The sequence below is a fragment of the Camellia sinensis genome, unplaced genomic scaffold (genome assembly GCF_055761805.1).
Source record: "Camellia sinensis isolate YWXY unplaced genomic scaffold, ASM5576180v1 Unanchor14, whole genome shotgun sequence".
In the NCBI taxonomy this organism is placed as follows: domain Eukaryota; kingdom Viridiplantae; phylum Streptophyta; class Magnoliopsida; order Ericales; family Theaceae; genus Camellia; species Camellia sinensis.
Window position 1 is genome coordinate 5,809,816 of NW_028129020.1, and position 11,030 is coordinate 5,820,845.

The window sequence follows — 11,030 nt, forward strand, 5'->3', positions numbered from 1 at the left end:
GAAGTTCTTGATAAGTTTGCTGTCAAACTGTGTTCCGTTGTCGGCAACTATTGCTCTTGGAATGCCAAATCTGGTGATGATGTTTCTCCATATGAAATTCTTGACATCCACATCTCGGATTTTGGCAAGAGGTTCTGCTTCTATCCACTTTGTGAAGTAATCTGTTGCTACCAGCAACTACTTCTTTTGCCCAGCTGCTTGGGGCAACTGTCCGATGAGATCCATGCCCTATTGGGCAAATGGCCATGGACTGGATACAGAGTTCAGGTCAGCAGCTGGCTGGTGTATCAAAGGTGTGAACCTTTGGCATTGTTCACACTTCTTTACGTAGGCTTCTGTATCTTTTTGCATGTAGGGCCACCAATACCCCTGGGTAATGGCCCCTGTGAGTTAGTGATCTGCCCCCAACGTGGCTTCCACAAATCCCTTCATGAATCTCGTATAGAAAATCTTCAACCTGCAAAGGGTGTACGCACTTTAAAAGGGGTCCTGTAAAGGACCTTCTGTAGAGATGTCCATCTGCTGTCAGGCTGAATCTTGCCGATTTTAATCTGATCTTGTGTGCCTCCTTATGGTCTTCTGGTAGCTTTCCCTCTTTCAGGAATGCAACAATTGCATCCATCCAGCTTGGACCTAAGTCTACACATATTGCTTCTTGCTCTGTGATCAGCTGTTCTATGCTCGGATTTGACAGATAGTCAATCATTATTGTTCTTGTGTTTCCCAGTTTGTATTGAACTTGCCAAGTTCGCCAACGCGTCGGCGTGGTTATTATCATCTCGGCTGACTTGAAGAAGTCGGCATTTGCGAAACAAGGCTACCAGTCTGATTACTTCATTTGAGTATGCCGACATCCTATCATCTCGGGTTGCAAACTCTCTTGTTGTTTGATTTACTATGGGAATCACAAAAAATTATTACCTCATCTGCCTCTGCTGCCACTGCTAGCTTCAGTCCTGCAATCAGTGCTTCGTATTCTGCCTCATTGTTTGAGGCCTTGAGCCCCAATCGAATAGATTGCTCAAATATCTCCCCATCAGGAGATATTAACACTACTCTTGCCCCCACTCCTTGCTGGTTTGAACTCCCATCGACAAACAGGCGAAAGGAGTCGCCGATGTAAATGCTGCAGGGTCTTAGTTTTTTTTTTCCTTGTTCTTTTGTCTTTGGCTGGGCTTCTCCTTGCTTGCTTGGACATCGTTCATTTCGGCTCAACGGAGCCTGATGTTCGATGTATTTCGGCGTGAATTCGGCCACGAAGTCGGCCAAAACTTGGCCCTTAATTGCTGTTCTCGGCCTGAACTCTAGGTCGTACTGGTCGAAGGCCACTGTCCATCTTGCTATTCTTCCAGTTAAGTCTCCTTGTTGTAGCAAGGATTTCAGTGGGTGTTCAGTTAGCACTATAATCTTGTGCGCTTGAAAGTAATGGTTCAGCTTCTTTGAAACCAATACTAAAGCTAGCGCTAATTTTTTCAAGGGTAGATACCTTGTTTCTGCATCGACTAAGGTTCTGCTTACATAGTAAACAGCCTTTTGTTCCCCTTTTTCTTCACGAATTAATACCGCACTTATTGCATGCTCTGAAACGGCTAAGTACAAAAACAGTTCTTCTCCAAGTTCAGGTGTTGAGAGGATTGGAGCCGTGGTCAGGTACTTCTTTAGGTCGGCTAAGGCGGCCTCATATTCATCAGAAGTCTGTGGCCTTCTTTACCAGGTTGAAGAAAGGTTTACATTTGTCTGAGCTTCGGCTTATGAACCTGTTTAGGGCTGCGGCCCTTCCAGTAAGCATCTGAACCTGTTTTGCCGACGTCGGGCTTTTTAGCTCTTGGATGGCCTTGATTTGATCTGGGCTGGCCTCAATACCCTTTCTTGTTACCAGGTACCCCAAAAATTTACCTGATCCAACTCCAAACGCGCACTTCGATGCGTTGAGTCGAAGCCGGTATGCTTTGAGAATCTCAAAGACCTCTTTTAGGTCGACAAGATGACCCCTTGGTTCCTTGGTCTTCACGACCATGTCGTCAATGTAGACTTCCACTGTTTGGCCAATCAGATTTTTGAACATCTTGGTTACCAACCTTTGGTAAGTGGCTCCTGCGTTTTTCAACCCAAAAGGCATTACCTTGTAACAATACAGTCCTTTCGGGGTGATAAACGCTGTCTTCTCTTCGTTTGGGGGGTACATGGCTATCTGGTGGTATCCTCTGTAAGCATCTAGGAAGTTCATCCTTCCATGTCTAGATGTGGCGTCTACCAGCTGGTCAATCTTGGGTAGAGGAAAGCAGTCTTTGGGACAAGCTTTGTTCAGGTTTGTAAAATCTACGCAGACCTGCCATGTACCGTTCTTCTTCTTTACCACTACTGTGTTGGATAGCCATGTCGGGTAATAAACTTCTCAAATGGCCCTGGCCTCTAGAAATCTGTCCACTTCTTCTTCTACTGCTTCGACGTGCATCAACGTCGGTCTTCTGGCTCGTTGAATCACAAGTTTTGTCGACCTGTCGACATTCAGTCTGTGGCAAATGACCTCGGGGTCAATGGCAAGCATTTCGTAAGGTGTCCAGGCGAACACCTCAATGTTGGCTCTTAAAAAAGTCTCCAACTCTTTTTCTTCCTCTTCGGCTAAGCCTGAGCCGAGAAGAAAGAAGTGTTCTTCATCTCCATCCTAAACGAGGATTTTCTTTAGCACCTCTTCGCTCTTCTCGGCCGATTCTTTGCCAACGTCTTCTAGGACTTTCACGTCCTCATCTTCAATTTCTGCCTTTTCTGGTTCTCGAATGTTGCAGGTGGATTTCATTGCTGTCATGGAGCAATTCTTTGCCTGCAGTTGATCTCCTCTGATTTCTTCAATCCCATGCTCTGTTGGGAACTGTAGTAGTTGATGCAATGTTGAGGGAACTGCCCCATTGCATGCAACTATGGTCTTCCCAAGATAATGTTATATGGCGAAGGTGTATCAATCACCATGAATTCTGTCCTGATCTTATTAGTGCCAGCTTGTACCTCCAAGCTTGTTGCGTCTAGTGGCCACGTCGGCGTTCCATTGAAGCCGACCATCGGGCCATTTGACAGCTCTAAGTCATCAGGATGAAGGCCCAGCTCTTTGTAACATCTAACGTACATGATGTCGCAAGAGCTGCCTTGATCAATCAGGATGCGTTTTACTTGGCACTTCCCCAACCTGGAGGGATACTACCAAGGCATCATTATGGGGATGCTGGACCATCTCTAAGTCGGCTTCAGTGAAGGCTATCGTCGGTCCCTGGCATTCTTCAGGCCGAGGTCGTTTATGTCCAACTTGGTTCACGTGCTGCAGGTATTTTACCTTTTGGGTCTCCCCTCGTATGTTGTTTTCGTTCACCTTTGAGTGAATTACGTTAACCACCCGTGGTCCTCCAGCGAGCGGTTGCTGTGCTAGGGGAGGCGGAGCTGCTGGTGCTTGAGGCAATCTTGCCTGTTTTTCTCTGGTCCTGGCTTCATTAACAAGGTCCCTCAGATGTCCTTGCCTTACCAAGTCTTCTAAGTGTGCTTTTAGGGCTCTGCAATCCTGAGTTGGGTGCCCTTCTTTATTGTGGTAAGCACAACGCCTACCGACGTTTCTTCCCATGAATTCCCCTGGTGTTCTTGTCGGACCTCTAAAATATGGTTGGTTTCGTATTTGATCCAAGACTTTGTGGATTGGGACTCGAAATATGGTCGTTACTGCCTGTTTTGCCTTAAAGTCCGTTTGTTATTTGGTTAGTCCATTGTTACCTCGGCTTCGCTTCGACGAGCCGTTTCCTTTCTCCTACTTTATTTCTTTATTTCTCGACGTATCCTCTTCGGCTCTGGCATACTTCTCGATTCTTGCCATTAGTTCTTCCATGCTTTTTGGCAATGTCTTTGCCAAAGATTTCCATAGTGGGCAGTCTTTTTTCAGGCCGTTCTTGCAGGACACGACCGCCATCTCTTAGTTGCAATCAGGTATTCGATTGAACACCTCGTAGTACCTTTTTGCGTAGGCCCTAAGGCCTTCATCCTTGGCGATCTTTAAAGCTATCAATGCATCGACCTTTAAGGGCTGAAGTTTATTTGTCACAAACCTGGCCACAAACATCTCGGCCAGGCCTTCCCAAGTTTTTACGCTTCCCTTCGGTAGTTTATGGAACCAATCTGATGCAATTTCCCTAAAGGATGAGGGGAATACTTTGCAGAGCAACGGCTCGTTCCCACTATATAATGCCATTGAATTCAGTTATAGCCCAACGTGGAAGTTGGGATCTGACTTACCATCATATATTTGGAACCTCGGCATACTGAATCTCTTTGGTGCTTGAAATTTGTCCAGTTCCACTGAGAATGGTGTCTTTGGCTTAACCGGAGAAGTTACCTCGGCTTCAGCATTCTGTTGTTTCCTTTTGAGGTAATCTCTCAAGTCTTCTTTACTCCTCCCTAGAGCTCGGCTATCTCTGGACTTCAATCTTTTTGGCACACTACTTTCAGCCTCGTGGTGGGCTCGTTTTGATCTCTCTCCATGTGTTGTGTCGAAGCAGAGCGCCTGCCCTTGAACATGCCGATGTTCTTTGGGCTCTGGGTCCGTCGTCTGATACGTCCTTCAGGATTCCTCTTGCCTTGGCACCTCTTGTCCGACTTCCCTGGAAGGTCGGTGAGGGTGCCTTCCGCTCCTGGTGTGCTGAGGGACTTCGGGGATTGCCCTTCTTCCCATCTTCTGTGTATTAGTTGCGGGCATCGGCGTATCCTACAGCGGGTATGGTGGCTGCATGACATTATTTTACATCATGAAGTTGACGACCGACTGAAGGTCTGCCAACTTGTTTGCTAATTCTTTTACTTCCTCATCCCTCCGTAGGCACATATCCCTTCATACCTGAAGGTTATCTTCGTGATAGTACTTGCCTTGGTCTGTCCTCTTTGAAGTGTCGCCCTCCTGGCTAACGTCTTTCTCTCCGTGGCCCTGGTCATGGATTTCTGCATTATGGTTGTCTCCTTCAATGTCAAAGTCAATTGGTCTGCCGCTCCCAGCAGGAGTGTCGCCCCTAATGTTTTCCCTCTGTCCGTTACTGGCCATCTATTCTTTTAAGTTTCCCACAGACGGCGCCAAATTGTGTGGGTGATTTTCTGACCACACTGCCCACCTAGTAAGTAGCTGGAGAGCACCGGCAGAATAGATGGCACCTGGCTGACCTATAACAGAAAGAGAAGTCTCCGGCGGTGGTTCAACCACCTGGGGGAACTCCGACGATCAAGTCAGTATATCTCTCAAAGATAATCAAGTGCTAAACTCACTATTCAAAGCATAAAACTGCGTACCTTAGACCCACGGGGGTGCCTCTCTTTTATAGCCAACTCAATCCTGATCCCACTAGAAGCCTGACTTCTATGGACTCTCATTCAGTACCTACTTTGGACTCTTCAAGAGATAAAGATAAACTTCCTAAGAGTTTTATCCTTTTCTTGGCTCCTCTTTTCTCTAGGACTCTTGTCCCTTATCTTTTTGTCCATTTATCTCGGATTCCGATATCTTCGGAGATAACCTCGGCCTTGCCAAGATAACCTCGGCGTCACAACCTGTACACGTGGCACCTCGGCTGACACGTCGGTGTCACCTTGCCACGTGTTGGTATTCAGAAAATACATCCTCACAAGTAAAAAAAACTAAACCATAGTTTCTCCATTATTTCTCCAATACACACTCTATGGTTATCTATTACTTGCAAAGCAATACTCTCATATTAGTTTACTTTCTAAGTTTATACTTCGTTGATTATATCGTTTTGTCATTAGAACAAACAATAATTCTTGACTTTTGTGATGGAAGAGTTGCAAATAAATGGACATTCAAATTCAAATAACAATATGCGTGGTTACAACAAAAATAGTTATGAAAATGTAAGTTCTTTTGTGCAAAAAAAAATTTCAAGATTTTAATTCAATAAACTAGTGCCGAAACATATTACTTGTTTCATATATCAACTGCAAAAATTATTAATTCTATTCGAAAATCACTCAACTTTCTAATTTAAGAATTTATTTCGGAATCCAAGTTCCCATATTTTGTTTACGTGTTTCGGAAGTTAAAAATCAAATAAATCTTTTTCATTTGGATAACTAGTACTGAATAAGCAAAATTGAATTGCTTCCAAAAAAACGAGAGTTTATGAAAAATAAGAGATAGATGGAGTTATACGTATTCAATAGAGTTTGATACAAAACGATACTGTTTCAAGATTTATGTTGATACAAGTCGATGCCAATTAATGACTTTTTCGATGTTGACTATATTGTTGACTGAAGGAATCAATTTGATGATGTAACTAGAAATCAAATGAGGTAGTTTGTTGTATAATCTGAAGATTCATGGAGCGATCTGCCAAGGGATTTATTGTGAAAGATGTTGCTGTATTTTCAAGGTGGGTAGAATAAAAAATGGGCCTACACCATTGATTCTCTGTGAAACAAATGGTTTAAGTGGTGTGTGTACAAGGATGTTAATTTAGGATATAATTGGAACATGTGAAGTGTAGACTGATAACAAAAACATAAAACCAATTTCATAAACGCGTGCATTGAGAAATTATGTGCACAGATATAAAAGAGTATGGAAATAGAATTTCCCAAAAATGTCACAAGTGTGATTAGCCCCCTTGACCCTTGTCTGCTGCTGTGGATTTTAGTTAAGGGTGAGCATGGAGGAAGTCTGTGATTCAATTTGTTACTATTCATTGGTCTCGTTTGAGAAGTAGGCTATTTTAGTTTTTTACTATTTTAGCAAGTTAAAATGTGTGTGTTTGGGAAGATATATTTTTTTGTAATTGGGTGTGATGTTTGTGAAATAAAAAGTGAAATAATTATGAGATTAATGTGACATTTGTCTTATTGGCTATTTTAACCTATTTTGTCATTTTGTAATTTTAGCCAAAAAGGTTAAAAAGCCTCTTGCCAAACAAGGCCATTACTTTCTTTATTAAAAATAGAGTAATTTTTAAGTGTGTAAGTGCGTATCATCTATATTTGCATAAGTTTTTGTAAATATACATAAATTATTTTACAAAATCGTGTAAATTTTCACAAACATACGTAATTATGGGTTAACTTACATATATTTGTGAGAACTTAAGCGATTTTGTAAGGTAACTTATGTGTATTTGTAAAAATTTACGCAAGTACATACGGTATGTACCTTGCACACCCAAACATTTTTCTTAAAAATAATAAGGTAAACTACAAATAGATCCTGATAATTGGACTTAATTTTCATTAAATCTTATTGAAAATAAGTCTTAATAAAATCATCACTAAAAATAATTTTTTGTAACTTTTTTTTGCACACGTCTCTAAAAATTGACGATTAGTGATTTTTTTTAATCGTAGATTTTGTAAATTGTTGCTAAAACTTACAACTAGTGACGTTGTCCTATGACAAAATTTTCAAACTGTTACTGAAAGTTTAAAATTAGTGACTTTTTTGTGACAATTTTGTAAAATTGTCGCTAAAACATATAATTAGTGACATTTTTTGTGACAAAATTTTTAACTTGTTGCTGAAAATTAACAATTAACGACTTTTTTAATAGTGTGATAAAAAAACGCCATTAATTATCATAGGGTTTATTAGACAATAAATCTACCAATTAGGACCTACATGTAAGTCCTCAAAAATAATATACATGGGTTGTGTTTAGTTCATAGATTTAGGAGTAATTTGAAAAATAAAAAATAAATAAATAAGTGAAATATAAATAAAATATATTATATTTCACATATGATTTATCTTTCTATTTTTAAATTCCTTCATAAATTCATAAACCCAATATAGTCATAAAGATTGATAAATTTGTTATTTAACATGGAGTTATGTTTTGGGGTGGTCATTAAGATCTTTTTGTTATGTTGTTTATTTTTTGGAATAATTAATTTATTTTGTTAGTAAGACCATCTCCAACTCTAGTATTGAATTTGTCAACAAATTTAAATTTGATGAAATACGATACTTTTTGGGCTCTAATTGTGGCATCAATCCCGTATTAAATGAGAGAAAAATCAAAAATTTCATCAACTTAAGTGAGCGTTTAACCTTTCATTTTACAAATGATAGGGTGGACAATCAAATTGGAAAGATTTGATGAAAATTTACTCTAAGCCGGACGATCGATCAGATTTGATGGAATGATTGGAGTGCATTATATCAAATCAAACTTTTACTCAAATTTGATGAAGTGTTGGAGATACTCTATGGACATGATAATTATTTAAAAAAATTGTTTAAAACGATAAATTATTGTTTTAAATAATTTTTCATTTCATTTTCACGCTTGCGTTGTTATGCCTTCACACACCACTATTGTCAGACAAGCACCAAACCACTCCTAAAAAAGTTATTGGTGGTAGTGGTAATGATTTGGACAGATAAGCAAATTAGGTGGACTTATTTGGAAATTTGGCTATTTTAGTTAACTTTTTGACTATTTTACGGGTTGTTTGAAAAATGTTAGAGTAGCATACTTTTTTTATCAACAATGATTCATCCCCCCCTTTTCCTCCCACCCCCTTTGACCCCCTCTCTCTCTCATTGGTTATATTTTCTTTTTCTTTTTCTTTTTTTTCCTGTTCCTCCAATCACCACCCGCCACGTGACAAAGGGGGTGAGGGGGTGACCCCCAAAAGGGGGTCCCAAGCATTATTCTTTTTTTATTTTTTAAGAAAAACATATGAAATGTGGGTTAGGGTTGAAGTGATGTGGTAGATAAGTGATTCGACTCAAATAAGATAATTGTAACCAAAATAAATAATGTTATTTTAACACATGCCAAACAAAATTTTAGTTTCGCTAAAAAACTTGTGTTTTGGATAATAGTTGGGATTTTCTTTTTCTTTTTCTTTTTCTTTTTTGTAGTTGATTTAAATGGTGGTAAGAAAAAAAATGAAATGATTATAGTCGAGATGTGATATTTTCTTATTAGCTATTTTATTTTATTTTATTTTATTTTATTTTGTTTTTATTGACTATTTTAGCTAAAGTCACTCGTCCCAACACAAGGCTAATAAGTAGACAGATGAATGACACATTGACAGATAGGTGAATGAATGAATCAATATTGACAAATAAATGACATTTGAACGAACAGATTACAATTGAACAAATACAGATAACATGGTACTGAACAAATAGAGATAATATGGTATTTCGCTTTTTTGTTGTCCTAATAGCCTCAAAAGATTTAATCTTAGGCCCACCGGCCTAAAAATATAAAAATAGATCTCTAAGCTGAATCTTCTTATTTTTTCTTATTATGGGGCTTTTTGTTAAGTTGTTGGATTTCTATATTGTTGAACCATAATTGTTCTTATTTACTTTGATTCAGATTTATAATTAGTCTTTGTTTCTTTTTCTACTAGTATATTATTTGTTTTTATGCTTCTCAAAAAAAAAAAAAAAAAAAAACCCATCCGAAACGGCCTTGAGTATTAACCCCCTCCCACAGCCATAAAGCTGACTTGTATCTACCACCATTGATCATCTCCACCACTGTCAACACTTCATCCACTATTAACCCCTACAACACAATTCATTCTCCGAAAATTATTCAATACTTTCAGAATATCACGCGTCTATACTTTAAACTAATCACTAATTAGTTAGCCTCATGTGATCCCTCCATTTCCAACATAAATTGTGAGCCCACGTGTCTCTCCATCAATCAAAACCTTATGGAGCACCACGTGTCCATACACCGGAACTACTGAATAATCACCCTTCATTCTCACCTTACGCTATGTTTAGTTGAAAATTTTGAGAAGAGAAATGGAAAGAAAAAAAGAAATGGACGGGAAAGGAGAAATAATTAATAGGATTCTAATTCCAAATTATATTTGGTTGAGTTGGGAAATGGTTAAAGAAAATAAATCATTTCTCACCTTGTATGCTCTGACCAATGGGTTCCACAGAACAAAGGATAATCTACTATGTTCTGACTGAGAATCCACAACCAAAAAAAATTTATAATACAATTAATATTTGTTGTCAAATATATATATATATATTTTTATGGCAATATCATCAAGAAGTACCCAAAAATTAAGTTGTACACAATTGAACATCTCATAAAGTTTATTTTATGGGACTGATAGTTTTAATTGTTTTTAAAAAAAACGAGGAAGCAGTTTTTTTTTGTTTCTTTAAATTAAAAAAAGAATAAAGAGGTGTGGTCGTGAATTGTTATGATGAAAAATAACAGCGTGCATGATTTAGATTGGTTCAATTTTGAAAAAATTCAAGAATCAAAATGCTTATTCAATCTTTTTTAAACACAAATTAATTTGATAAAAATAAAAAAATTTAAAAATTATTTATAACCTCCCAAAAAATAAAATTGCATAAAAATAATAAGTATTTTTTTTAAAATTTCTTTCACCTAATTAATATTTTAGGGGAAAAAAAAATTTGGAACAAGTTTTTGAAAACCAAATCAAACAGGGCTTGTCTGGAAAGTTGGCTATTTTAGTAGGCTATTATTGAAACTAGCTATTGTAATAGGATATTTTAGTTTTTAATTATTTTAATGGGCTAAAATATTTGTATTTAGAAATATAGTTGAATTTTTTTGTAGTTAAATGTGATATTTATAAGAAAAAAAATGAAATGATTATGAATTTGATATGACATTTTATCTTATTAACTATTTTAACCTATTTTGTCTTTTTGTAAATTTTAACATAAAAAACAAAAAAACACGTTTGCCAAACAAGGCCAGTCTATTGATTTTGTGATTTTAATAACCCAACTTAATAGTTAATCGCTATAAAACTAGACTAGAACCAAAACGAAAAAATAGTTTTGTTTCAGATTAGTTCATGATTGCAAGAGTTCCTATTTAAATTGTAACACTACCAAAATGATTATTCAATAAAATGAACATATTTTATTAATGATGATCAAGTTAATATTATTAAAGCATTAAATCTATAGTTTTATCAAAATAATATCACAAATATTACACACACACATACACACAGAGAAAAAAAAATTAACA